Genomic DNA, 27,109 nt, shown 5'->3' on the forward strand with positions numbered 1-27,109 from the left:
CTACACGATCGAAAGCGGGACCCTCATTTTTCGCCTCGGACTGGCCTAGAATGTTTTGACGTCGAGATAACGCGCGACACTGACAATACACTGGGATCGCAAAAACTGAGAATTAAACGTGATTGTGGTCTTTTAACTGAAATTTCTCGAAATTCTCGCGGTCAAGAAAAAAAAATGTATTCAAAACGAATATCCAATGGCTCGTCGGTAGAGGTGGATAAATTCACCAAGTCGTGATTCACTCTGATCAACGATAAATTCATTTATTCGCGGAAGAGAGTGGAGAAGCAAAAGGCTCACAACAACACATCACCTTTGCGTAATTGCGAAATACACCAGACGAAGAACTTTCGCTTGGTACCTTGACCAGACGTCGTTAAAATATCCAGTCGATCGCGGAGTCTGTTGCATTTCAGGCGAATCGCTTCAACCGACTGCCAATATTTAACTGACGACGCACTCGCGACACGACGGCGACGTCCGAAGCCGCGCGAATCGACTGGAAACCGACGCTTTTTCTCGCACGAACTGCCGATTGTTCCGCATACCAACGGTAAACGCCACCACGTCGATTCAAACCAAAATTCGCATTCACGAGGCACTCTGAGGTCGAGAAGATCCGGCCAATCGACTATCCAGCCCGAGCGGTTCGCACAAGCTGACCGATCATCTCGCCGAAATCACTTGAACTTTTCGCCAAAAATACCACGTCAACCACATCTTGTCTGAGATCTTAATTACGAACCGGCGAATCGCACGATGATGGAGCACGGCGTCTCGCCTGGCTAGGAGAGTGTCGGAGAAGCTAACTCGGTGAGAGGCATCTTCCAAATCTCCTTCCGACCGCACAATTCAATCAACTTCGGCTCGCCTCGAGACAGAAACCGGAAACGATATTCAACTCCAGCGGAAACCCACCGATCGTTTACCGATGGACTCTCATCGCTCTTGCATCTCAATGCCACATTCACCTGGCTAAGCACCGTGCGATAATCGCTAATAATCACCGCGAATGAAGCATTTCACTCGCGAAATGGGTTCATCTTGGCTCGATATTCCGTCGTAACACCGACGATGGAGCAATTCCGCGAACTGTTTATCTCTGTTCACCGTTTGTTAAATTTAAGCTCGACGTACTTCGCTCGAGCGAAGGATGCGAATTCGCGTGTTAAGAAGGCATGACAATATTCAAGAATAGCTCGGGACGAATTTTTTTTCCAGGTTTCACTCAAGTGAGAATTGAATCTTCGCACTAAAATGCAGCAGACGACACCGACGACGAAGAAAGCTTACGACAACAACCTGTTAACAATGACTTGAGTAGAGCGCGAAGACCGGAGCACGAATATAGAGAAGATTCGCTCTCGAGGACGGAATTCGCGTATTAAATTCCTCATCACTTGAGCGATGTATCGCGTGATTCTCTTACGAGAGACTCGGAGAGCCACGTTGGGGGAAACCGTCTCATCCGTCGACACAGAAGCACGCACGAGAGAAACGCCACTCTGTGTGTCAAACCGTCGTCCCGTACACGACCGTCCTTTCGTTTTTAGTACCACCACGACGAACCACTTTGTTGTTGTTGTGATTCGCACAGATGTTATTGGTCGACTCTTGACGCGCGTGGCGACGATCGCAAGGTGACAACCGCTGCTACCGCTGGTACTGCTGTTGCTGCTGATAGTGCTGCTCGCGCGGTGGTGAACGAAGGTGGTGACGGTGGGGGCGGCGGTGGTGGTGGCGGCGTCGGCGTCGGTGGCAGCGGTGGTGGTTTCACGGGGTGGTCGGTCGGTCGGTCGGTCGGTCGGTCGGTCGAACGATCGGTCGGTCGGTCGGTCGGTCGTCCGAACAGCAACGACGGCGACGGCGACGACGGCGGCAGCGGGTGGATGTGCCAGAGTGCGAGCTTACGACAGAATGAGAGGAAAGCTCGGCTTACGGGGAGCCACGGCAGCGTGGCATCGCCGACTCCGCGATGAGCGAGAGGAGTTGCGCGTTATCGACCCATTCGCGAGGCTATATTCTGCTACTATACTCTCCTGTCCGCACGTACGGCACACGCTTGCTCTACGCGTTTAGCACGATGTGCGTACATGCGTACGTAGCCTACCTATCTCTACCTACCTACCTACCTACCGCCGAAAACTCGCACGCATGCACTCCGCCGCGCCACACACCACTCTCTCTCTCTCTCTCTCTCTCCACTTCACTCCATTCCAGCGCGCCTGCTCGCGCCGCTCGATTTTCGCGAGCAGCGCAGCATCACGGATACGTGCGAAAATTGTACGTCACGCGCGATCCTCTCTCTCTCTTTCGATCTATACGGATCGATTTCCTTTAACACGCTCAACCTCGCGACGAGTGTGCCATCCGAGAAAATTTTGGCGCGAGGAGAACGAAACTGTGCGCGAAACAAAGCACGAGTTACTGTGACTATACGCTTTAAATAAATTACGCGAGATGAAAAAGTAAGTCTTTACAGATTTAATTATGCGATCATGATATCAGTGGGGGTTCTATCGAAATAGAAAAATTAAAAGTTCTAGTATCAGCGACAAATCCAATTTGACGCGTGAATAATTGTTACAATTTATTTTTGCGCTGTTATTCTTTTACACGAAAAGGACAATTTTGCTCAAGTGTCCAAAAATCTAGATACAAAACTGAAAATAATTTTGTTGGATCATCGAGATAATTATGTACGTTCAAACTTGTTATTAGAATGTCTAAAACTTTTTACAGTATTGCTTCAAGTTCCTACGTAATTATTTCGATAGTTGAACAAAATTATTTTCAAATCTTTAGATACTTTGACAAGATTGTTCTCTTTCCGAGTAGATTTACTTACTGAATCCTAAGGAGATCGAAAGTTCGATAATAAAGCTTATGTCGAATGATCCAACTTTGGATCTCCTTGGGATTCAGTAAATAAATCTACACTTTGGAAAGAACAATTTCGCCAAAGTATCTAAAGATTAGAAAATAATTCTGTTGCACATCAAATACGTAGGAATTTAAGCGGCTGAAAGATTAATAATATTGAAAATAATCGTAAACTACTGAATTCTGCGGTGCCGTCGCGCATTCCTCTGTCGCGCTCACGCAACATTTAACAGCCGCATTTAACGGTCAAACGAAATTTCCGCGTGCGTCCGACCGTGCGCGGAAGCGTTCCGGGTTTTCCGTTCCCCGATCGCGCGCAACAATGAGGACCCCGCGCTCGACTTGAATATCTAAATTGTATCGACTGTTTCCGGCCGAATAGCGCCGATGGCTCTCCACGCAAGGACGAATAATTTCAGTGCATGCGCACGGCATACACGAACGACCGGAAAGCACCGGAAAGCGGAGTGGCGCGTTTCGCTTCGGTCGGCCGCTCGGTAGCAAACAACGCCTGGATCCAAAATGGAATTTGTCGGGGCTGGATTACCGCAAAGCGCCACCGACACAGTTTTAATTACTTTTAATTATTCTACCGCCATGTTCTTTTTGCACCGTGCGTGCTCGATCCTCGTTTTTTTTCTCTTTCTCTCACCCTCTCACTCGCAGGGTCTTTTGATCTTTTCGAGATCGGTCATGCTGATACGAAAAATTTCGAGTGGATTTCGATTGGAATTATTTTAAGAATACAAAATATATATGGAAATTGAATGTAATAATCGATATAACTAGTATTATATCGAACACATGACGCATTTCGAGAGCAGCATAATTTTATGTAAAATTGAAATGCGATTTCAACATGATAAGAATTTTTAATTTCAATAAAATGTACGAAACAAGAGTTTTTATGTATCGAGCTAAAATAGAAATAAATCGGCTTTAACTTTTCATCAGTTCTCGAGTAAACTTTTTCCGAATACGATATTTTTGTTTACTTTACATTTATTTAAATTTAAACTTAACATATCGAGTATATTAATTACTGCGAAATTGTAAAATAATTTTGTGTGAAAAATTGTTCTAAGAATCCAAAGCATAACACAGATTGTGCTGTCATAGCTTTGTTATCCGATTATATTTTGTAACATGTGTAACAGGTAGATTGTCATCATAATATCGTCAGCTTTCATAGCCATTCTGCCAAACGAAATCAAAATTTTTCTTTACGTTCGACAGAACAGAAAGCTTCGGCTCTCTGTACTTCAATGCAACGAACTATCTGCTAATTATCCACGGTCTTTAGCTGTGGCAAAAGACCGAGTTCATCGAATGCGAACTGCGCAACGCAGTATTCACAACGCGTACTGCGTTTCGCGTCGCTTTATGACTTCCAAAGCTATGGTTTTACGGCTCGATGCGATAGTATTGTAGCGCCATTGTGCCGTGATCCTACAACAGCCACAAAGAGATCTGCTTGCGGGTCACCGATAATCTAAAAAGGTCCGATGAAAATGCACGGGAAATGGTGGAAAAAAAAAACTGAAAATCTACTAGGGACTTTCCGCACTTTCGCGATAAAACCAAATGTATAAGCGAAGGAGTGAATTTATCTTTAAAGCGACGTGTGGATCCAGTAAAGCTTCACTATAAAAATTATATATTACACTTTGTATATCGCTGTTAAGTGACGTGCACGTAATCTGAGATATTAAATTGTACCAGACTTGTATGGAAATTATATATTAAATTGTATTTGAAAAGTTAACTTTACGCAGGAGTAGCATTAAGCCATGCGTTAATCCGTTTGCAATAGCGTTCATTTATTCAAGTGAAAATATTTCGTTTACACAGTATTATGATAAAAATTTTAATGCAACAAAATACTGCCGCATAACATTAATATATTTTTTTTATTTTTATCCCCGTAATATCACAAAACCTCACAAAAATGTTTGCCAACTAACAATGTGGCATAACCACGTGTGCCTCAACATCGTTGACAAAACTGAATCGGCTTTCGTTGATAAATCATAAGAATGTTGCCGGTAGTTGTGATATAATTTATACTCGGATTATTGCGCACGGTTGCCAGTCGGTTGTCCGATTACGAGTAACAGCGCACGATGACGATAGTTTAGGGGGGAAAAAAAAGCTTTCCGAATCCACGGGGGATTTAAAAAGGTAAAACATAGATGTACACGATGCAGGGGGGAACAGTGACGAAAGCCGAGAACGGTATTGACACAAGCTTCAGTTTAATTTCTCCGCCGGTAAACATTGGATTCCCATCGCTCGCGCGAGTCCTCCCGCACACTTCTCGTTCCCCTTTTTAACCCCCACCCCCATCCCGTTTGTCGTTTCATCGACGAACGACTCTCGACCGAATCGAAATTGTAACAAGCGACATTCGGCACCGGGCTAAAATATGCTTTTACCCTTTTCGAATTTATTCGCCGGCTAAGCCCGGCCGGCATCGCGATATTTCGAAACGCGCTGCGGTGTATAAAGCGCGGTTTTACTCTACCGTGTAAAACGCGTACGTCTGCAAATGCTCGCATTTCGATAACGATCGCGATATATCGTGTCATTTATTAATTGTATATCTAATGCGACACCAAATCCGCTAAACTTCGCATTAAAATATATTTCGATGTAGTTTCGCACACATATTAGAGTAATCAAGCGGGAAATGATCGTGATTTATCATTTCGTATTTATCAGTATTGTAATTATTGCCTAATAATTATCTAAAAAAAATACGTTGTCAAACCAGATATGGAATCAGCAATCGTCGAAATATTAAATAATTATAAAAACTTTGAATGTAACAGCACAAAGACCATTGATCTGACGATTGCCCCCACATTGCAAATTACACAACGAATATATTCCGAAATATGTTTATATAGTTTCACATATGTGCTGCGTGTCGCGAGGCTGTGCTGTAGCACTCAAAATACAAGCGCACAAAAACAAAAATATGCTTTTACCTTTGCGTACCAAAATATGCTTTCAGTCAGCCCGAGCTTGTTTAACGTTGCTCCGGAATTAAGCGCGATACGAGCGTATTTCGAAACATTCGAATACATACATATATATATATACATATATATATATATCGTCCAGTCGATACCACATCAGCATCGTGAATTTGCAAGACTGTTGTTCGCAAAGTGCCGCATTTGCCGATAACGATCGTCGATATAGAACGTATTATTAATTAGCGGGAGTACGAGTTTGAGTTTGCGTAATATCGACGTATCTGGCGCATTCGCGTACTAAATTATGTCGGAGTGACGTGGCGACAAAGTCGTAAATTTGTTGGCTTATAAACCGACCGGAAATAGATGAGCTTCTTTCCGCCGCGTATGTATCGCGATTTATCGAAAACGACTCGGGCGAGCAACGTGGCGGTATAGAAATTGGCTATTAGCATGGAAATAGTATCTACTTATGCGCAGAAAGGAAGCATTTACTCGCTGGGACAATAACTCACAATGGCGATATGATGAGTTCAGCGTTATGATAATTACAATTTGCGATATCCAATTTACCGACTAACATTCGTCTTGCCGCGACGGCTGCGATTTTATAGCAATAACGTGATCGTTCCATGAATAATTTACTCGTCGATTCGGTAAAACTTCAGTTCTCATTTCGTCCAATTTGTTTAAATATGTTTAATATAATTTCTATACGTTTTAAGTATATATATTTTACAAAATATTTTTATAAAGTAAATCTTATAATAAATTATATAACGAATAAAAAACACCGAAAAAGAAATATTTGTTTTAACAAGGTTATATTTGAGAGAGAAAGAAAGTTGCTCGACAAAAATGTCCTTCAGATTTCAAATTATAACAAATTAATTAAGTTAATATTATAAATTATTGAGAAATGTATCAAGAACTGCGATTACTCATTAATTAAACAGACTTATCAAAATTTCATTTAAACAGATACGTTTTTTGTATGCAGAAACTTTTAATGATATTACTTTCAAGAAAGGTTAACGCTAGTAACATGGTAAAAAAAACGAACGAACGTGAATGTTTTATAGCTTGCATTTAGTATCTATTAGCAAGCGAATGTGTGTAACGCGAATATTTATAACGTATAATTAACCGAGTTACCATCAGCGGGACTTGGCAATTATCAATCGCCTCGTTTACAACACGACCGTTATTAATTTGTACGTTCGTTAATATTTTGCTTGATTGTCATTCAGTCCCTACATCCACGCACTATAACAAACTTTCGTTAGGACTGCTCGTTTCAGTCATATATATAAGTAAATGTAACAGAATAACACACGCAGTTCAAGCTACAGGCGAATTCGTGTGTAACATGACGAGGATCCAATTACCGAGGGCCCTTTAATTTAATATCGGGTGTCGTCGAACAATGCGTCATGCAATATGGGAAGCCACACATTGTGACGATTTCCATTCATTTTCCATTTCCAGTTGCGATCATTGCGACGGAATGTATTAATACTCTATCGGATATTTTGCGTATCACGTAACTCGTAAGAAAAGTGTAATATTCACAAATCCATCTATCGAAATTGTCGACCGTAAAACACGCCGTAAAAAAAGGGGGTATTGAAACGAACAAATCTACGTAGCACGTGCTACGAGATGGGGCGTCTAGTTCTCGTCCAATTCCGAGAAGGCATAGCGTGTCACTTTTCGTGGTCGTCGTCGTCATCGTCATCGTCGTCGTCGTCGTCGTCGTTGGAACCTTCTTCTATTTTCGAACGGCGCATTGCATAACACGGCTCGCAGAAGAAGAACAGAAAGAGAAACGAGAGAGAGCGCCCGAGCATGTGCATGCACGACGTATTACGTCGAATGCACTCCTAGATCCCGATCGAATCGATGCAAAGAATATGAAACTCTGTCAAATTTTAATTAAATTCCTTTCCTCAACAATTTTTCACGATTTGCCGTTAACTTATAATAAATCCGCCAGCGGTTTACGTGTACGTGGTAAAAGATCTTCCTCATCATAAAACTTGTAGCTAGAGATAAGAATAACATAGTCAGGGGGGGGGGGGTTATCACAAATTCTAAAATCCTTATCCTAAAATTCCATAATTTTTCGTTGATTTCAATAATTTCCCTGATGCTTTCAATATTTTGAAATTTTTTATATTTCCGTCCAGATATTGGAAACCAAATATTTGAGACAGTAATTTAACATAGCAGTGTTAATTAATGGTGACACAGCTTGCATTTAATTGCCAAGTTGGTAGTATTCCAAAACCGTGTAAGTGTGCATACTAAATTCTTTTAAAGCCAAGAATTTTAATTTTCCAAAAATTTTGCAAAAAATTCCCTCACTTCTTTCCGATTTCTCTAATTGTTTTCAATTTCCTTCAATTCCCTGTTTTATTATTCTTTAAATAATCCTGGTAGCACACAAACATAACAAAGTATAAAAGTAATAAAAATATAGTTAATGTTTGAGAAAATGTTTACAGAGGCGGAATATAGGAGGAAAAGGCGCAGGGTCCGCGTAATCGAAACGACTGCACTGTCGATACACGTGTGCGCTTGACGTGGCATATCCGCGCTTGCATTTAAGAGCAGGAGTGTTGAGGTTTCGAGTTGATCAAAAGATCTCCGTTCTCCTGTGTACGGTGTGGCGCGCACAAAAATAGCAACAACTATTCTATTACAGGTTACATATGAGCACAGCTGGGGCCGAATGTACAACACATATCTCGGAAGGAGGAACGTGGCGCGCTGGATTTTAACGGCGCCGGCGTGTTTGTCATTTTCGCAAACATATATCACTTGTCGGAAGCTCCATCCCGTTGTTCGACAGCAACGATTTTAAAAGCACTGCGAAATTTATTATTCTTGACTAAATTCTCTAATGTTCGTAGGGACTTAATAAATTTCTAGTATTTCGAAATAAGTATTTGCGATCTATTAGCAATTGTAAAATGATATATTGAGAACACTACGAATTAGTTGATTAATCGTATGAGATAACACCAATTAATGCCAATAAATTGTTTGGAAATTATGTCCCATTACTGAAATGGCGAATAATATATAGTTAGATATATATTGTGGATCGAAACAAAAGTTCGTAGCGCTATTCCATTTGTGTCATGCCTATATGTTTTTTTGAATAAATTTGGCAATTATACTATTCAATAGAACAAACTTTTAGCTTTGAATCTGTTTTCTGAACTGCGGTGCGATCATTTTTAACGGAGTTATAAGCAATCAAAATGCTCCTTTTATTTAATCCATAATTCAGTAATAAAAAATCTTAAGAACAAAATGATTTTGTAAGAAAAGCTTTAAACTTTCACGTTAAAGAGTCAAAAATTTTGCAAATTTTTTTCAGGTACATAACAGACTCAAAGTGAGAAGAAAATTTCTCATTTTACCGGTTCGTAGTTTTCCATATGTAAAAATTACCCAAACTCACAGAAACTAAAAAAAACATAGTGAACTTTCGAAAGTAGAGATTTTAAGCTTTAAAATCTTTTTTAAATTAAAATTCCGTTTATTTTTAACAAAGTTATAGTTAGTTGAATTTTAAAGCGCTACGAACATTTGTTCCGACCTAATGTAACACGGAAAAGAATTATAAAACTATCTAAAATATATATTTGTATTCAATCCCTGGCGCGTGCGATGAATTTTTTACGATGTTTGCCGTGAGCCAACTTTTTATTGAAATCGATATCACTACATCGACATTCCTGAAATATCCCGAAAACACTTGATAAAAGTTGAAAGTCACATGTACCGTATTATCATGCATATGTGGCCGCATCTTCGGCATCAACTAAACTAGACTCATTTCATTTCATCGTCTTCCTTTATGGAAATACTTGCACCCGATCAAATCGAAACGCTCAGAACTGTGCCTGATGCCTTTCTATTTCTCGTGCGTAATTTGTCGATCGCCTTGAGGAACTTGATTACATAAACGTGCGTCCGCATATTGCACCAAGCAAAACAAACATCCAAGTAAATGCCCGTGATCGGGCCATCCAATTTGAAACTTCAAAGCACTTTTACTTTTTATTTTCGACGAGCGGGAGCACGATTTCATTGACCGCTTTCATGACATTTTCCACCTAAAATATTTTAACTTCATAAAAGTGGAAAATTATTTAGCTTTCTTTAATTCGACCGGACAGCTTCACATCATTTGCGAGTCGGCACATTTATCGGTTATTCGTATTCGTTTTACGTGCCCGTAGTGGGTGTATCATTAATTACGCGCTGGCGGATATAATCTGCCGTTGGCGTTGAAATTTTCAGGCATTAAAACCAATTACGATGATCGCGCAGTAACCTCCTGCGGCTGAATAATGAATCGCGAACGACGACGTCGATCATACAGGATCAATTGGGCGTCCAATCGATCGCTCGCGCGCCCTGATCAATTATGCCGCCCGCGCCGCCGCCGCCGCCGCCGCCATGGACGATCCATCCATCCATCCATCGCGCGGTACACGCTTTTCTACCGGAACGGATACCCGCACTTCGCCGAATTATATATGCAGGATATAATAAGCTGGCGGTCCTCGAGATATCGGCGAGTTATGGGCCGCCCTAATGGTCTGCAGTGTTTGATTTACAGCGTGGGATACGCGCGGCACTACCAAATGCATTTCCGTAGACGTGCACGCGAGCAATAAAGCGTGACTGCCAGCTTTAGAGAGAGACAGACAGAAAGAGAGAGAGAGAGAACATCTTTCACGACGATAGATCTCTCATCGCTCCTCTTTCCGATTACTACCATCTGGCAGGCGACCTTGTCCGAATATCGCCCTTCATATGACGAAGTCGTCATAAACTACCGCGAGGATGAATTTATTTCCATTAAATGGAAAAAGTTGCTTATACACGAAGTAAATCTTCCGAGTATGTTTAACGAGCAATACTTATATACTGTAAAAATATATTGAACATAAAACCATCATTAGACGTGCATTATAGCCTTTTTAATAAGGTCGTAGATAATATGCACAGTATCTTCTGTCAGTGTATGATACTTTAACAGAAAATTCAGACATTGACTGAAAATAAAAATCGTGTACTGTATCAAATACTGATCTGATAATGAGATTTATATAAATAAAAATATTAATTCAAAATATTATTTGTATTAATAATTTAGTATTTTAAATTAATATTTATACAAATTAATGATTTATACAAATATTAATTCAAAATACTAAAGTACTGTAAGATATTTTATATAGTATATTTACACTTGTGCGAATGTTTATATCCTTTCAGACGATTGTTTAAAGAATTTCTGTAATATAATTACGAATATTTTTGATTTAGCGTTATTAATTGCAATTATTAATCGTTAAATACATTTAGATATGATATAAATAAACAATAAAGATAAAAAAGAACGTCGTTTTATTTTTATAAAACTCATTTGTAACTGAAACGGTTGCACCTTCTGCGAATGATATTCGAAAATATCCCTCCCCCTCTGCCCCGCGAAAGACTCGCCGGAAGATATCCTTCCTCAGTATTTATGGAGCAATATGGCTCGTACAACGAACTATACGCGCGGGAGGGTGTACATCATCGCACGGACGGTACACGTTCGCGTTTCGTAATTGTGCAACGGGCAGATAAACTGGCGGGTAAGTAGCTTCCGCGAAATGAGTTATGCACATCTTTGAGTTTACTCACAGCGCGAGAGAAAGACTTTTTTTACCTTTGTGCTAATCCAAATTTATGAATTCCATTGTTTACCTCGCACCGCAGGAACGTATGAAAAATATAATTTATCGCGAATTAAACAAAAGAACAATCTAAGTTAACCGAATGCGATTAGCTCTATTTGATGATGAAGCAAACAAATTCTTCTTTTGAGCTTAAAACGCATGATATTCTATATATCGGTATAAAATAAAAATATGACAAAATACACAAGGTAACGTAAATCGAGAAAAGACAGGAGAATATTCTAAAAGCAGAGAAAATTATTTTTATAATAAAAGTAAATTTAAAAAAATAGGATGTATTTCCTTTTCGCGTGACAGCTCAATATAGAAATCCGCATATCGAAATCGTATCAAATACACACGACACATCCAAAAGCTGATGTTGAAAATGCATGAAACTTGAGTAAACTCAACGCAGCCGTATATTCCCTAGAATAAACATTGCTGTGTATTACAACGGAATTCCATTTCGGATTTATAATCCTCGATCGAAGGGTGACTTTAGCGTGGCCGACGTCGAGAGAGACAACGGGGCAGGTCGATCCGATTGCAAAAGACTAAATGAACTAACTCGTCGGCTTCGGTAAACATCCGGCGACGTCGTCGGGCGTGTATTACCACTCCGGCGTTCTTCGTGAAGCGTGCATGGGACTTGGGGCGTGCAGAAATATCGGGAGAATGCTCCGGGGAACGGAAACAGAAGAGAAGAAGTTAAGAACGAGACGGACGGAAGTATATCTCTCGCCCAGCTGCCGGCGCTGTAGAATTCTCTCCCTTTCCACTATCTTTCGATTCTCGGGTTCCGCGAGGAGTTTAATATAATGGCTAATATTATCGGGAGGATCCGTACAATGCAAACAATTTGAACCTGCTCGCCCTCGACATGGGAAAGAGAGAGAGTGGGAGAATAAAAGAGAGAGGCTGAACGCGCGATAAGACGAGCAATGAACAGAAAATAGTGCACCAGCCCGCCCGAGGAAACTGCGAGCCTCAGCCGACTAAATACGACGGACATCGGTAATCGATACCGCACAATGGCCCGCGGAAAACGTACTTCGGTCGAGAGGGCGCGTAATATCACCCCCGCATCACGTATATACGCGTCTCCGCGCGATCGCCATTTCCTCGACGCGATTCACCGATCATTGCGCAATTTCATTAGTCTCTCTCGACAGGCCGCCGGTTCTTGGCGATTCGTATCAATTACTCAACCAAAGCAGACTCGCCAAAATGGTGACGTCAAATATTTAGTTCTTATTTTAAGGAAAATTAAAATATGATTTAATGTTTCGTTAATTATTATTGGAAGTATAAGCGAGAAATTGTGCTGGCTTTTCTTGTCTTTCTATAACTTCCACATTCATTAAATAGTACCACCATGATATATATATGTGAAAAACACTGTTTTTATCGTCGTAATTAAAAATAAGGTCTCTTCATTTCGTATAAACTATTCGCAGCGAGACTTTCAATTTAATGGACTGCCATTAGATAGCTTCGTCATCGCGCGAGTAGGTCGTGGTTGATTCTCTGTGGTTTTAATAGCTACGGACGAACACGAGTACAAAACGGCGAAGGAAAGGGGAGAGAGAGAGAGAGAGAGAGGGGGAGGGGGACTGGCCTTTATTAGACGGCGGGTGGCGGCGGGACGGAAACACGTGGCCGATTCCGAACCGAACGTTGTCCGGCGCGAGAACAGCTCGCGAGAATAGATCCTCTCGCTGGTATTATTTTCCGCAACTGGGTTAATTCTCCTCCCCTGCTCTCCTCCCTTTGTTCCCTTTATAGGCGCTGCCGCGGCACAATGGCAGTATAACACATTATCTACCCTTTAATTGCATTTTTATTGGCCGCGCACCGGCACGAATAAATCGCCTTCGCTTCGACTCCGCTCCGAGAGCCGCGAAGAGCTTGACAGCTCGCGCTGATTAATGCCCGGCTAAAGGCTCCTTCCTTTTAATCCACGAGTGTCGTAATATACCTCGAGATTACGCCGCGCACTCGGGAACGAGGCGGTAGAACGATATTTTAACGCGGTCCTAAAGTTCATTCTTAATAGAGCCTCGGATCTTTTTTTCTTTTTTAGCTTCGTACTTAGCATAATTGATCTGAAAACTACACGCGTATTACTCGAATTCCGTTCATATCTTTTGTACCAATGTCTGTATTACATCAGGAATTGGAATAATTCAAAGACATTCGGAGAGAGAGAGAGAGAGAGAGAGAGAGACGTAAAAAAAATGTAATCCTATACACACACATTTCAACATCCGTTGCAGGCATTATTATAAATGTTCTGTGTTAATTAATGTAATACAAGTCAGTCTTCAAAGAAGTTTTAATTAATAATTAGTAAAAGAAATATACCTGTCTTTTTATGAATATTTTCTTATTTTTTCATTTTAATGTTAAAATAAAATTTTGAGAGGTATGGATAAATAAGTGGGTTAAGGATAGTTTTTTTTTTTTTTTCGTAAATAAAGTCCCTTTCTTTGCTATTGTAAACACTAAAGTGAAATAAATTATTATCATTATTAAAATAAAATTTCTTCATTTAAAAAGCAAGTAGAAAATTATACTAAACTGATGATTAAATGTTAGAGTATCTAGTCATACTAGGAAAGTGAACGATATTTTATATAATATCCGCGCCATATTTCGCTTTATTAAACGATCATCCGTTATTTCATTTATTCAAGGAATTGTTGCCGCTGGTTGTTTATCAAGAAAGGAATATTATCTTCCTTGAGTTGCTGTATTCACTGCTTACGCCACGTAACACGGAAGGTTGTTAAACGCTATCGCGGGTAAAACATACTTTGCGTCACGAGCATCTGTGCTCGACCTCCTTCCGCGTTATCAAGAACCGAAAATATAGTTTTCTTCTTACTCCATCCATCTGGAATAGAAGTAAAACTTCCAAGAGAACCGTCGATCATCAAATCATCGTTATGATTCGAGGTGCGATAAACTCTTTCCCTAAAATTAATTTAACAAGCCATGAAATTTTCGTATTTTTCTAAATTATACGTCTAACACTTTTTCTAAATTATTACATCTAATATAATGAGCTTCCCTTAATATCGCGAGAAATTTTGCTCGAGCAACAGCTTGTTTTTACATCCACGTATCTCGAGCCATAAATTCGCGCATACCTAATTCCGTTCGTTGATTCAACCTTTCGCTGCGGAATAATTTTTGCATGTAAATAGCGTGGCGAATATATTCATCGAACGCCTTCGCCGCGCTGCAAATAAACGTGGCGCAGGTTTCTCGCGGGTTGATTTTCAATTTTTCTACTCTGTACCCGTTACACGTCACGTCTGTTAACGTTACGAGCAGTGGGCGCCGATTAATCGATAACGCATTAAATTGTGCGTCAGCACATACGCGATTATCGCGCGCTTTGCGAGCGATACGAAAATGAAAAGCGAAAAAAGCTGGAACGCGACGAGGCAAGGTATGTACTATCCCGCCATTGCCGTTTCACGAAGGATGCTATGATATAGGGGTATAGGGGTATACCTAAGGTTGAGGAAATCCTTCCCGAATTGCACTGCGCGCCATTGTTGGCGGCTCGGACAATGGAACGGGCAATGAAATTCTGAAAAACTCGGCAGGCGAAGCCTTCGTCCAATGCCGGACCGGAACGGATTGAGGAAGTTTTCCCTCCTCTTTCGCCAACCGTCTGCAGCCGCGGGCAATTATACTTTTATGTATACGTGCGCGTGTATGTGAAACGTTCGAAGCCAACCATGGCCCGGATAACTCGTTTCTTACTTCCCTCTGCCCATCTGTTAGCTTCTCGATCCACAAAGATCCTCCGCTACGATTCCTCCTTTTCGATATTTCGCTGAGCGGTCATAAAATAATTGGCCGGACTTCTTTCACGTCTACGCATTCAACAGTCCGGTACCTGACATCCCCGGTCTTCCCCCCTTTATTTTCCCGCGAATTACACGTCGCGGTTAAACGCGAGAGCGACGATGACGTTGTTCCAGCAGCGCGAAATACGTTTTGTTTAACGACTTTGTATAAGTAATTTAACGACGACGCTAATAAATCGTGGGGAAGCGTACGGGATTAACAGAGGAAGCAATAATTACAACTCCGATAATTCAGCGAGTGGAGCTAGTCACATTTCAGAATAGTCAAAATAAATTAATTACAACTGTCTAGACCAAAGTACAAATAGCAATAATGCTATTTGTTCCGTTTGCAGCGCATTAATCGTCGTACAGTCATCGCATAATTAATAACGATATATTAATGTTAATCAATGAGTATGTCACTCACGTGGTATGAGGTTACAAATCATGTTACATAAACGCTATGATAATGCTAATATTCATGTACAAAATATCTGTGGTTGTAAAGAATTGATTGCAAATTTAGTCGGTAAAACTTATCGTTACTCTCTAAATCGGAATCAATAGATAATCAATGACGTCAGACCTAAGTACGTCAGTGGAACAATCAGTGAATAAAATGTTGAATTCCTAATTTAGCTAACTTTGATTTAGTGTATAAATTCAATGTGTGGTATTGGAAGATTGGAACTGAAGTGCAAATATCGGAATTTGAATTATATAATGCTCAAATTTTCTTTCCTTTTTAGTGGAATTTCACTGATTATCCAGTATCAAGTATGTCACTGATTAATGAAATTCCACTAAATCCACTGATTTTTAGATTTAGAGAGTAATAATGTTTAACTCGCCTTCTTATCATGTACGATTTTTGTGGTAAAAAAAATACGCTATTATTAGAAAGGAGAAGACGAAGCTATTGTAGTGCATCAGGTCGATCGAACATCGTGAAAATAGACTTCCGCTAGCCATATTTCTGCATATCGCATATCGAGCATATATAGTTTGACTTAAAATAAACATTCGCTCGAACGCAATTCGGTGAACGTATCTCAGCGCCAATAAACCATTGCAGATAAAGATAGAACATTTAAGGGGAAGTCATTCTATTGCCCTAACCGGTCATTTCCTTTCCTTCGCTCTCGATGACGTAAATCCGCGATTCGCCGTGATTTTCGAGGGAATTTCGCTGAGCGACGGGATAACAATGGTAGTATACCTTTCCCCGAAAGTTCCAAGAGTATTTCTGCCAAACAGAAAAGCGTAAAAAGAAAACGAAAAGTATATATTAGATATCTCACAGAAGTGACGCAGAGTTCTCCCAGCTGAGGACTAGAAGAGATTTTTATTAAATAAAATTTTACTCAATATTGTTTTTCCTAGAATTATTGATTTTTAATATTACGTACATATTACGTATTAAAAGTGAACAATTTGGTTCGTTACTGATCCGCAGTCTAAAGTTTTAACTTGTTAAAATCACCTGTAATAGAAAGATTAATACAAAAAATATCTCCATTATTGATATAAAAGATATTTTCAATTAATTAAAGAGAAACTATATAAAGCCATACGGAAATGAAAACATTCTGTTTATATGTATAGATGTAAGTAATAAAAAAAAAAGAGAACAATGGGGAAAAGCGAAAAAGGTAAAGTAAGACGAAATTCAATCTCTCAGTTAAAGAAAAGTTAAAACGATCTTCGGCTTATCGGGAAGTTGCAACGCGTACGACATTGCTTCTCGAAACGGATTTCGGTCCCCGGACATATTTAATTCCACCCACTCTAGAAGCAGCGCACTTTCGTAAATTATCAGCGTTAAAGTCGGAGTAAGTTTCTCGTAGGATGCATAAGACCAGGTCGCGGAATGTAAATCGCATTGGATGATCGCTGCATCAATCAAATGCAGTTCAATCGATTGTCGATCATGCTGCTGCTATTAAGTTAATGAAATCCGTCGCTGTTATTCAAACATCGTCAACCAAGAAAAAAATATAGGAAAAAATGTAAAAGAAAGAAAAAAGAGATTTTACACCTACAAACAAATTTCAAACGTCAAAAATTTTAAGGAGAAAACGATTGTTTTTTGAAAGTACAATATTTTCATGCCGCTAATATAAATGAAAAATCGTAAATATAACAACTTTCAAGTCAATTTTCACTTAACAAAAATTTGCTTCCGCACTTTTGATTCTTAAAAGCGCTTTCTCACAAAAAATATATATATTTTTTTTTTTCGATCAATTCCAACGCGTATTGTGGCTCGACGCAGAGTCACAATACGCCCTTGGCGATTGCTGAATCGTACTTTTCGGACTGTACGAAATCAAGTTTCGTCTCAGCAGGCTCAAATATTCCACCAGCATCGCGGCTACAAGAATGACGGCAATTCGCGAGCGGTCTTTATGGCCGGATGATCCCCGAATGGAAACTTTCGAATGCAATAATAATTCTCGTGGGAGCGTTAAAGGTATATAATGCTACAAAGCCGGTACGTGTACATAATGCGGTATGTAGTCTATTATCCAGTGTCACGGCCTATCGTACCAGCGCAGCGCGGCGTTCACGGTATCTCTATACGTGACCGAAATACCATCGATACTCCTCCACATCGTTGATTCCTCGACCTTTTCTCACTTTCTTACACCGCATTTCCGTGTCACGGTGAATCGAGGCAACGGATTGCCCCGACCCGTCGATGCGTGCATCTCTCGCCATTCACAACGACGTGCTGGATGACAAGCTGGATGACGACGATAAATCAGATGGTTAACACGCTTGTTGCACTTTAACACGCCGATGAACAGCGAAAGAATGATCGATACGGTATTGTTTTATTCGTTTGAACAAACTAATCACGTAATTCTGCAGTGTATATTGTACGTATATGTGAGTAAAATCATCTATTAATTAATACACTGATCCTAACTTTTTTTGCTAATATTAAATCGGAAACTATGCGATAAATATTTTTCTCAATAACAAGTTACCCCAAAATATAAAATATTAACAATTAAATCTTCTGCTCACCTATTTATAAAATACAAAATAAAGACTGAGAGATTATATCTCATGATGCAAATTAAAATCGAAATGTAAATAATCGCATTGGATAAATAAATTAAAAATCAATTGTGTATGTACGAAAATAATCTAAAATATGAACTGAAATATCACCTGAGGACCGATGTAAAACTCGCGGACTTCACATTTCGTCGGGCTGAGTAACGCCTATGGAAACTGACGCATGAATGATACATGAACGAGCCTCAGGGATCGTCTCGCATACTATTACCAGCGGTAAAGAGTCCCTTAGAAAATCTCTCGAACGGGAATATTTAGTTCGCGTTTGCATAACATTTGTACGTATGTTTCGGCAAAGACAATTGCTAAAAAAAAATAAGAGGAAAAAAATTCGTATTTTGATATCGTGATTATATTTTTGAAGAAAAAATGAAAGAACGGAATTTTATATTTACAGGCAAATGCTTAGATTAAAACTCTAAAACCGGTATTCATAGTTGGTTCTTATAAGACCGTCCGAAGTACAGTCTTAAGATGTCGTAAACCCATCACAAAGCCGTATTAGCATCCTTAAGATACTTAAGACGGTCTCTCTTGAAATAAAAACAGATTATAAATACTGACCTAAAACTGAGATAATAATTCAAACAGCACTTATATTATAAAATAAACGCATTCTTTACATTTGTTGAACATTATATCGTACTAACAAAGTGTCAATAAAAATACTATCACCTTTTTCCAGAATTTTTCTGTATTCCATGTATATTGAAAAATCCATCATCCCACAGTATAGAAATATAATTAATCATTATATGACATTTGCAAAGATTTTATTGCCGCGTGCCATTTCGAAGGTTGGATAGAGAAAAAAGAATAAGAGAGAGAAAGAGCGAGGAACTTTAATTGATATGTAAATCGCGTTACACGCCACGACTCGCACACATACACGATAGAGACGACACGCATCCGATGTAAACAGTTAGATAGGAACAGAATGGGTTTATCGTTTATGCGTGCTCGTACTCGTTGGACTTTACCATATATTACCCTCCACACCGATATCAGTCTAAATCGAGTGACTCTCCAGCCACATCGATTTTCGCATCGAAAACGTTCCTTTCAAACGTTCGATGTATCGTCCAAAATGGTTTCTATCGCTTCCGGGCCAACATGCCGCGTTTAATCATACCCCTACAATAATTTATTTCCTCGTTCTTCTTTCTTTTTTCACAGTTCGCACTATTCTGGATTTTATTTACATGACGCAGAACAATTAAGTAAAACTTTACGCTTGTTTCTTTATAGTCATGTAAGGTCGATCTCAAAATTATCCACCATAATTATTTATATGTAATTTTTTTACAGTGTATAATTATATAACTTTTTGCATAAAATTAATACAATTATTAAACTGTTGCTAAAAAAAAACTAAATTAGATTAGAGATTAGAAAAATAAGGTATTCTTATAGCAAATTTTAAGATAAAAAACCTAAATATAAAAAAGATTAAATATAAGAGTTTATACGAATACAAATAATACACGAGCAATCAAAAAAATTATATCGTCCAACTTGTCCCTCCAACGAAATTATACATATCGACACGTTATGTATACGTATATCTTATCTACACTCATATCGGGTTCGCGTATTCTGGCAAAAACGCGCGCTTGCAGCCGTTGGAAACTCGAGAAACGGGATCTCGCACGTAAGTACGAGAAAAGGACGAAAAGTGGAAATATGAAAGTCTCCGTTTTCTCCTAACACCCTTTTCTCCTCAGGTTAGAGCTACTTCGCATCCAATTCCGCTTGCTTCTTTGCTCGCGGTAGCCAACGAGAGCAACGACAGACATTTCTGCCAAAGTCACATGTATTTCTACGTTTTCGTCGTCGTTACAAGGTGTACGTACAACAAAGTGCAATGATCCGTGATATTCTTGTATGTTCACGATCGTCGAAAAGCGACTAGTTTAGTTAATGGCTGAAGGAAGTAGAACAGCGAACGTTTTCTGTAATATAAAACATTGAATTGTATCTCTTATATTATTCCATTATAATTCCAAAAATAATATTATTAAAACGTAATAATTAACAAATTAACAATGTAGAGGAAAGTCACCGATACTGACATAGGTATCCTAAAGTGGCACCCCCTTATTTTTCGAAAACTAACTATTGCACTTTATTAATACTAATAAAATTATGATCTGTTTAGCTAATTAAAGAAGTACAAACTCATAATTTGTAGGTTTGTGGCTTGTTTCTATATCAAATCAGCTAAAAACGAATTCTACAAATGCGAAAATAAAATTCTTACGATCTTCTTTTGCAAATTGTGAGGTTTAAATAATAGTGACTATATTATTGATAATATTACGTCATTTTAAATACTTGTAGTTTCCGAAATAAGTTTTATTTATATTATGTTTTCTCTTAATCTTTTCATAATATGATTTTTAATTTAAAATTGGGGTGCAGCGTAAACCGACACACCTGTCCGTAAAACAGACCATGAGCTAACTTAATCTTTATAATGTTGCTTTATAGTGTCAAATAAGTCTATTGGAGCTGAAGGCAATCGTGCATATATGGAACAACTCTAGAAAAACTATCGCGTTATATATTTGCATCTTGCAGAACAGCATAAAGTAAATATGCATATAATTCAATAAAAATGTTTTATAACGAAGTAAAATGATTCTGAAAAATCTTATATACATTCACTTATAGGTACTTTATACAGATAATTCCTGTAAAAGAAAAAGAATAGGAATACGTAGCATTACTGCCTAGTGTGTCAGTTTTGGAGCCCATTTTGTCAGACGCTCATTTTTGCATAACTTGCGAAAAACTTAATTGTTGCAAAATTGCTAACAGTATTATAAAAATTGCTTATACTATCAGATAGAAGACACTTTTTACTTTATATTTATGTTTTTGAAGTTGTATTTTTATCTTTTGTTTGAGAAATAGTGTCTAAAAACAAAGTGGTATGTCGGTATCGGTGACCTTCCTCTAAGTTTCATACATTTTTATATGATTCATTAATTGAATTTATAAATTATAAACAGAATTAATGAATCATATAAAGATTTGTAAGACTTACATTAATTTGTTATTTATTACGCTTTAATTATTATTATATTACGTTCGAAAACATTATGAAATAATACAAGAGATACAATTCAACGTTTTCTTTTATGCACGTGTTATCAGAATATGTTCATCGATTAACGTATAACTGCAAACAAACAGTAAGAGTAGAATACATTAGGAAGGATTAAAATTTATTGATTATCAACGGCGGGACAAAAACCTACGTGCGTTTACCTTAGTGTGATTGCCGAGGGTAGCTGGGAACGAAATTTGTTTGCCACGAGCCGGAGTTTCGCCCCGTTGGAACAACGAGAGCAGGTCCAATGAGATCTCAATGAGATTAAAAAGTTGTCAACTGCTTCATCCCGGCTATTCCCCGCTTTCCCTTTATCCCTGGCACGTTCCCGTTTTCGCGCCACTCCCGGGAAACTTTGCTAGTTAGAATTTCTCATAGCACGTTCTGAAAAGAAACCATTTCCCCGTTGCTGCTACCGCATCGAAGTCAAGCTCAAGGAATGCACCACCTGATAATAGCGCTCGAGACACTGCCTGCCCGCATTTCCTCTCGAATTACCAATGTCTCGGTAGTACGAAGAAAGAGGAAAAGAGGGAAATAGGAGATGCAGCGGATATTCCAATTTGTATTTAGCAAAAACAGGAAACTATTCTTTAGAACGTCGATGTCATCGTGATTAAAATAACATTGAAATAATATTTAACAAAGGTATGTTTAGGTTAAATCGCGAACAGAGAATTGAAAAAGTCGACTAAAATTATCCATACATATAAATATTTATATTAATTACATATATCTTTCAAATACCAAGAATATAAATAATTTACGATTAAAATCAGTCGTTGACAAATGTGCCTCGATTTAAATACTTATTAACAGAGGTTTACACTTAATGGAGAAACGCTTTTAGCTCGTACTTGCGTAATATTATTTATTAATTCGCATAATTCATAAAGCCGGACAATTTCATTAACCCTCCTGAAGTATTTGTGCAAAATGGATGACTCAATTTCAGTCAAACTCATTAAAAAATCCGCCATTAAAATTACTCTCAGAATTATTAATACGCGAATGCATTTTACGTTGATATTTTATTTCTCTGCGATATTTACGAGTTTTATATCCGCGTGGTATTTAGCTCAAAGAATATCACGGCACGAGAGTTCTTAAATATATCGTGACCCGGTTTCGGGAAGTGGGATTAATCACTTAGCAAATGCACGTACGCTTCGCTGCTCGGTAGGTGGTCCAATCCATCTCGTGAGACTCGCAAGGAGATCGCGAGACCGCGAGACAAACTAAGCGTTGGTAGTACAAACTGAGGCTGCGGCAACGCCTTTGAAGACGAAACTGAAGTTCTGTTTGCGGACACATTTCCCTACCCACGTATGTCGTGATGTATATTCAAAGCAACGCACATTGACAGTAACTCTTATCTTATCTCTGATCCGCGCGCATTATCGGTATCAAAAGCCTTGCTCTCCAAATAATTACATATTTAATATTAATTAATTAATGTGCAGCCGCAGGCGATACAGCAGCGCTGTTCGCCTTCGAGTCTATATCGCGGACCAAAATTACAATTAGAGCAGTTTACTCACCAGAAGGATATGGGTCATCGATTATACCTAATATTTTAACTGACAAATATAACAACATAGAGAGGTACTCCGTTAATCCGAGAATTAAATCATAATATTAGAGATTTATGAAACTGATTTAAACTAATAATCGAGGTAGAACTAATTATACGATTATGATTTCGACTGAAACGTCGTTAATGTTAAAATTCACGCAATATCAACCTATAAAATAGGACACGAATAACATGATAATGAAGAGTTAAATAGATTTGTATGGATAATACACAAGAAAGCTAAGAAAGAATCATTCACATTCGTGGTCACACGTATGTACACGCACGTGCGTTTCCGCGATGTAACGAATAAAAGAAAAGGAGGGGGTTTGACTGTGCGATAAAAAATATATTTGTCGTTCCAGTTTTGCTCTGGTTGGGGTAGCACGGCGAAAGCTCTTCAGTAAATCCAGCTTAAAGCAGCTGTGTAAACGTTGACCTATATTACAATCACGGCACCGGGAACGTCCGCCAGCAGCAGCAGCAGGATCACCACTACCATCATCGGCACGAGTATCGCCATCAACGAGCAGCATCATTAGGACGAAACTACAAAGTAACCCGATGTAACAGCACACGAGAGAAACGTGTAGAGTTCGCCCGAGTTTAAATACGTTCAAGTCGGGTGTGTCACAATTATTTCTTACCGCGACATTCGCTCGACGACCCGGTCGTAAAGAGGACCTTTCAAAGGCCGTTTCTCTTGTATCGGTACCAGTAATCATCCCGCTCGTCTGCACAAACGAGAAACTCGTGCCCTTAATTAATGCAGAGATCCCGATGTAGTTTGTGTTAGTGACTATCCTTTAACTTTTCAAATAGTGCAAGCTCGCGCGAAAGTTTTTAGTCACTGATTATATTACGAGGTCTTACCGCGGTATTTATGAAAACTGAAGTTAACCCATTGAACGGTGTACAAGACATTGATCAAAGAAAGTGTAATTCTTAAACTAACATTTTAATAATATAACTTTTTAAACAAATACATTAATATTTTCTTTAAAAAATTTTGAATGTATCTCTCTTTCAGTAAATATGATAATTGTATGTTAAATAGATCTCAAATTATATAATTTTTTTAATGTAAATTGTATAATTGAATTTATACGATAGTAATTTTATAATGTATTTTGATATATATATTTCATTGCATTCCGTAAACTATGATTTATTACAATTTATATCAACGATGATTGAAGTAACAGAACTTTTCATTTCGTTATATTTACTTGTTTATTTGTATTCCGTAAAGTAATTAATTCTGCTAATTAATTGTCTTGCGATACATGTGTATCCATCAACATGCACTCTATTTTGTGCCAGTACCACGTTTACTTTCACGCACACTCGTGATACATCAGAGACATCAGAGAGATCAGAACGTGCCGTGAGGAGAACCTCGCATGTCGTGAACAAGGGCTTCACTTTATTTCTCTAGGCGGCTTCATCACCGAGATGACTATCGTCTAATCTTCTGATTGTGAGAGAACGACTACACCGCGGAAACGATACGGGATAAGCCGGGCTGGACGTACGTAAAGAAAAATGGTACAACTACTGCGCAAGTAGTCCGCCTCCTCCTCCGACAGCCCAACTCCCTGGCCCGCTATCTATGGTCCGAGGGTTGGGTGGTAAAAGCGGAGAGACACTTAAAGGATTTACGGGGCTGAGAACTCTAGACTCCGCTCGGATCGGCTCGAGAAGTACGGGCGAAACTAAGTGCACGCTTAAGAAGGAAAAAGAAGGTAAACGAGAACGCGACGTATATACCGTCAATTCTCCGTTGTCAAGTTAAACTTCCGATATGTGCTCCGTAATGTTTGAACGAGTGTCAATCTCATCGTGATTCGTTGAGATGATTCGAAAGTATCTAAAACGAGAACTTATAATATGACTTACAAATAAACATTTTAATTAGATAAGAAATATATTATTGGGGAAAGAGATATATATGGTAAATATAATTGAAAAAAGTAAACACAAAATATATTTAGGTATTCTAAATCACATCATACACCAGCGGAGCGAAATACTTTAGAATACTGGAGAATAAAAAGCTCTAGTATTTACTGATAAAGACCAAATATTTGGATATACAACATACGTGGTAAGTGATGTTATTTCGAAGGAGGAATAATAAAAGCCCGATAAACTGCGGCCTATTGTACACTAGCTTGACTATCGTTTGAAAAGACGGCCCTTGCATCAGCGGCATTGTTGTGGGCTGTAACACAAAGCTTTCCTTTTCTCACTCCCTCGTGCACCATCCGCTCCTCCCTTCTCATTTCTCGAGACTACCGGCAGCTGCCGAAGGGGATAACTCGTTCATGGCAACGCCGAAAAGAGCATTATAGGCGGAAACTCTACCGCAATGTAATTTCCCTTAGAATTAGAAGAAATTACAGAACAAAGCATTAATTCGTTTCGAACCGTATACGATAACAGGGAGCCAGTTTGCTGAAATAATTTCGAATTATATGCTGTTGAATTTTAATTTTCAAAATGTCTGCAAAACTTTGTTAAAATAAAGAAGTGAGTATCCTGCGAGAGTCGAGGACGAGATATTTCGTGCACTCCGCATGTTTAAGCACAAGCCGAGCGTTGAACGTAAAATCCAGTAATCCCTCCAAGTTAGAAGAGGAGTTCGCACTTTATCTCTCGCGATGCTGCAGAGGAAAACTCATTTCATTGGTTTCGTGAGATGCTGTGAGTGCAGCTAAGTCAGTAGTAACGTGGGAAACTCGGTCGAACGCGGAGCAATGTCTGATTCCTTCTCTTCTCAGCGAATACAACGCAATGAGCGTGATAAGAGAAGGTCAGAAATCTCTCTTTTCCATTTTCCCTGGCTTTGTCGTAACGAAACGTTGTACATTGTACATGTATAACATCGACCGGCGCGACGGCGTAACAGACGCCGAACAAGCAAATGTGTGGGCGTGGAGAGAAAGGTCTTGGAGCCAAGACGGCCAAAGCCACTTGAGCATTCCACGTGAAGCCACGTGGCGGTATTTAAGGCCTCGCTAATGCACCCACCGCGCGTGTATACCTCGTGCAAAATTGTTGGCGCGTTTACTTTACGCCAGTCCAGGATTTTAGAGTTCACCTGCCGCCATGCCACACGGAAAAAGGACTAACTAATGAGAAATGAGCAAGCGGGCAAACTTACGAGCGAGGAAAGGACTCAAAGAACTTTTCCGACGGTACGTTATTTAACGATATATAGTCCTTACCTCAAAAAATAGTTAGTTCCTTCAGCTCGGAGTAACAAATTCAAACGGTGACGTTCTACATTCTGAGAAGCAACATTTTTACAAGTACATCTAACATGTCGCATATATTTACCTTTGTAAATTTTATCTTTACATATCAATATAAATTATGTTCAAATACACTCTGAATTATATTTAAATATACTCTTGCGCGGCAATATCTAATTATTCCTACGCAAATATCAAAAGAAATCGTCACCATGTACAATGTTTTCTGTATACACATGCATAACTAAGTAGAATATATAATTATATTGTATAACATTTTTTTTTCTGGTTTTTCAATTGGATAGCATCACGTGTTTGACGAGAACATATTTTTATTTATAATATTCTAACTCTGTTGTTCTCTGCAACTTCACAATTTCTGCGTTGGAAATCTACTTGTTCGAATTCGTATCATGTTATATTGTAATTTTCATTAAATTTGCAAACGCGATTTTTGGTATCAAGAGAAAAAAGTTTTAGTTTGTTTTATCAGATAAGGAATTTTTTTTTTATCTATGTGTAACTTTATATTCTAAATGTACTGAAGATGGTCAATATACAAATATTGACCGAAACGTTTACTTATTTTAT

At 38.9% G+C, this 27,109-nt stretch overlaps 1 protein-coding gene across 1 annotated transcript in view; it reads right to left on the bottom strand.

Annotated features, from left to right (window-relative positions):
- LOC108759758 (uncharacterized) overlaps positions 1 to 27,109 on the bottom strand; it is a 328,570-nt gene that overhangs the window by 296,546 nt on the left and 4,915 nt on the right. The gene's annotated exons all lie outside the window — the stretch shown is intronic.

The sequence above is a fragment of the Trachymyrmex cornetzi genome, unplaced genomic scaffold (assembly GCF_001594075.2).
Source record: "Trachymyrmex cornetzi isolate Tcor2-1 unplaced genomic scaffold, Tcor1.1 scaffold204, whole genome shotgun sequence".
In the NCBI taxonomy this organism is placed as follows: domain Eukaryota; kingdom Metazoa; phylum Arthropoda; class Insecta; order Hymenoptera; family Formicidae; genus Trachymyrmex; species Trachymyrmex cornetzi.